Source organism: Empidonax traillii, unplaced genomic scaffold, assembly GCF_003031625.1.
Source record: "Empidonax traillii isolate 1590-97213 ecotype Southwest subspecies unplaced genomic scaffold, ASM303162v1 scaffold1037:size355049, whole genome shotgun sequence".
Lineage (NCBI taxonomy): Eukaryota > Metazoa > Chordata > Aves > Passeriformes > Tyrannidae > Empidonax > Empidonax traillii.
The window spans coordinates 211,982-216,020 of record NW_020956230.1 but is presented as its reverse complement, the minus strand read 5'-3'; positions in this window follow the sequence as shown (position 1 = coordinate 216,020).

Below are 4,039 nucleotides of genomic sequence, written 5' to 3'. Positions count from 1 at the left end.
TTTTTTTTTTTTTTTTTTTTAACCTTTCTGTTCTTCTTTCTGATGCCTTTTGGGGTTTTGGGTGTTTCATGAGGATGGCTGGACCTGCGCTGGATCCCGCTGGTGCCCATGGTTGGAACTGGAGGCCTTTGGAAGAGCCACAAGGCAGAAGCTGAGCTGGTGATCGCGGTGCCCTGGGGTTTAAAACTGCCTGGCAGAGGCTCATCCTGTGCTCTGGGTGTTGGGTGCCCTCAGGAGGGTCTTCGAGCACTCACTCACTCACATGGAGCCCAGCCCAGGTGGGATCGGGAAGCAGGAGTGGGGGGTTCCAAACCTCAGCGAGGGGAACGTCACCATGGGGGGAAATGTCACCCTGAGAAACAATTAAACTTCTTTATAAAACCCACTGGCTCTGTGAGTGCTGGATGTTGTTCTCGGTTTGCCTTGGCTCAGCCACACTTACATCAGGTCCCTGTCCTGGGGCTGCTGGGGAGATGCCTTGGATTGTACAGGAAACCAGTGCCTTGGGAAACTTCTGCTCTAACAGAGCCAGACCAAGAGTTTAATGCCTTTGCCTTGCAGAAAAGTTCTCCCCTTTCCTTTCCCTCTTCCCTTTCTTCAGCCCTTAACCACAACTGCCTGATGGTGTGGCCTGGTGAGCTGTCCCTAACACACCTCCTGCTCCAAAAGCCACTGAAATGCAAATTATTTCCCCTTTAATCCTCTTGTTTCATGTCCCTGGACTGCGTGCTCCCTCCCACCCTGCGCACCTGATGCAAAGCACGGGAAGGGGCAGATCCAAGGAGAGACGCAGGGATGGAGCAGGGAATCTCAGAGCCCCAATGTGGACTTTTTGGAGTTCGTAACTAATATTTTCCTCCAGGGCCTCGTGCCTTTCGTGTGGGTCAGCCCCTCGGTCCCAGCTCGAGCAGAGCAAACACGGAGCCAGGCCGTTAAACGGGAAGGGCGTGGGGCTGCACTGCTATTTACCCGTGGAACCAGCAGGAAAACCTGCCCGTCACTCTTCCTAGTAAATACAAACTGGAAGCACGGACCAGCTCATGGGGATTTATTAGTTTGCTTTGCTAAATGCAAATATTAAGACTAGTTAGGCCGGCCCAGGGGCTGCCTTTTGCCTTTTGTGTGCTGGGCGGCCGCTGGCGCCTCTGGGTGCTGATAAGGGGGTGCTCTGTGCTCGGCCAGTTGTGCTCAGGGAGTTTCTTTTGCACCACTTCTGGGTCCCTTTGGCTCAGGACTGGTCCTGCCAGGGGCTGAGCACCCAGGGCTGTCGTGTTCCAGCCCCCCCAGCCCTGACCTGGGGATCTCCCTGCTCAGCTGAGCTCCCCTCTGGCGTGTCCCGACCCACCACGTGCCCTTGGCACAGTTTGCAGCTGCTGTTTGGGTTTGTGGGGCCAACCTGGAGCAGGTGAGAGCTCCCTGTGCTTGTTTTCACTGTAAAGGGTAACCCGTGATCCTGCTGTCATTGAATCCCAGAAGGGTTTGGGTTGAAGGGACCTTAAAGCTCATCTTGTTCCACCCCCTGCCCTGGGCAGGGACACCTTCCACCAGCCCAGGTTGCTCCAACCTGGCCTTGGACACCTCCAGGGATGGGGCTCCCACAGATTCCCTGGGTAACCAGCCATTCCCCTGCAGGTCAGTAATTCCCTACAGGGCAATCCCTGAGCCTGAGCCACCTCCAGCTCCAGGGAACACCATCCAGGACCACACCAGGCGTGGCTGGAGGTGCAGGTGGTGCTGGGAGCAGGGATGGCTCGAGGCAGGGATGTGCCCCAGGGCTCAGGGTGTGGAGGCTGGGGACGAGCAGATGGGAGTGATGGCCTGGAGAAACCGGATTTGTTTTTCCTCGCCTTGTTAATGTGAAGATCCTGTTCCACAGAAGGCTCAGTGGGCAGAAGGCCCCTTCCTTGCTTTCATCCCAGTGCTTGGGAAAAAGGGGGAGTAGAGTCCAGCTGGGATGGGGAGGGTTTGGGAGGAGGAGGAGAAGGCCAGGTGAGCAGCTGAGGGAGCACAGACCAAACCCAGCCACCCGCCCCCCCCCAACTTCCAGTGTTCCATTCTCATCCCGTTTCTGCCCCATTTCATCCGTCCCTGCATCATCTGGTGTGTATTTACAGGCAGTTGGAGATGCTTGTCTGGATGTTATTTTCCCTCCGGGGCTCGTAAAACGCATCTGCTGGAGCTGCCGACCGGCTCTGGGGGGGGAGTTTGCAGACCCTGCCCGTGTCCTGAGCCCGTGGCTGTGGGCTGGGGGGCTGCTGTGCCTCGTTCCCGTGTTTGTTTTGACAGCTTAGCAGCGTCAGGCCGTGGCTGCAGATGTGTGCAGGATGGATCCTGCCGGGATGCTGGCAGGGCCACACGGACAGCGACTCTTGGAAGCTTCTGGCAAACGCCATCCCCGGCGGGGCTGGGGGTGGTTGGGCTTCCCTGCATCGTGGAAACACTTAAGAGTGGGAAAGATCATCCAGTCCAGCGTTCAGCCAGCACTGCCAGGGCCACCACTAAACCAACTCATCGTGTTGTGCTCTCAGCTAAAGCCCCCAGAGCTCTTCGAGGAGGAAGGGGTTTGGTTCTCAGTCACTTTCCCATCATTCACCCTCTCTAAAACTGCCTCTGTTTTTTAATTATTAAGTGTTTTGAGGTGTCTCCTCCCAGTCACAGAATGGTTTGGGACAGAAGGGTCTTGTTCTGATGCCAGATGCACTTTTGGGCTGCACACAGCTTTACTCTTTTGTTTGATTCTTGTTTAAGGCTGAGCACCTGGGGGCGATTACTGACCCCCAGATCTCCTGGGAGCTCCCAAACCCCCTCCAGGTGTCCCCAATCCTGGTGTCAGTTAAAAGCTCCTCACAGAGGCAGAGCCTCAGGGATGTGAGGATGCTTTGCAGGAGAAGCAGCCACTGGATCCTGAGAACCTGAGCAGTTTTCTTGGTGCTGGAGGAGGCAGGTGAGGCTGAACCTCTTCTCCTGCCCTCTCCATGTTGGACTCGACTGTGTAATCTGGAGCTAAAGGGGGTGGGGGGTTACGTGCCTCGGTGTGATGTTGCCAAGGGATTTGGTGTGTGAAAAGGGTTGAACCAGGAATGAAATAGCTGATTATTGTTTTGTTCATTTGTCAGACAACACAGCTGAGCAAATCCCAGCCTGCTGTCTGTTCACGAAGGGGCTAATCCTTGGTCTTTTCCTGGAAAAATCTTTTCCAGGAACCTCAAAGTTTTCTAAATAGGGCCAAGCTTAGAAGGTGTAATGGGAAAGGGGTATATTTCCCTCTCTCAGGTGTTTCTTAACTATTTCTTCAGTCGTTTCCACCTCTTGCTTGTCCACATGTGCTTCCCTCCTGTTTTCCACCTTCTGCCCAGCTCTGGGGAGCTCTGGTGTCCTGCCAGGAGTGACCTGACTCTTCCTCCTCTGGCACCCAGCAGGGTGGGTGTTTTGGGGCCACGTGTTGCCCCAGCAGGGCTGGGGGTGCTGTGGGTGGTGATAAACCCCCTCGAGGAAGGGCTGTGGGGCGGGGGAGCCTCCAGCCCCAACCCCCAGGAATGCTGCTTAGCCCCAAAGCCGCTCAGAGCTAAGCCCGTTTTCCCTCTAAGCCTCCGTGTTTTGGTTGCCTTAAAGGAAAGGAAATTCTGCTGCTGAGAGAGATCTCCCCTCCCTTCCAACAAGGGTGATTTTTGTTGGTTTTTTTTTTTCATTTATTTTTTTGGTGCACATAGTTAAACCTTCCCCATGAGCTCTCCCCAGTTCTCCCAGTTGCTGTTCCCTGGGATGACTGGCCCTGCTCCCCAGGTAGGGTGCTTGTAATGGCACAGCCTTCCCAGAACATGGTCTGACGTTCTCCCCCTCCTGTTAAAATTAACGTGCCAGCCGTGCCTCGCCCTAATTAAAACCAGCGAAGAGGACTGGTCCAGGCTGTAAAATTCTAGGACAGTTTTATGTAGAGCAATTAAAAGGAAGGCAAAAAAAAATTGTTAAGAAATTAAACACTAATTACTTTTTTTTTTTTTTTTTTTTTTTGCTGGCTGAACTGTTTTGGCAGTGGGGC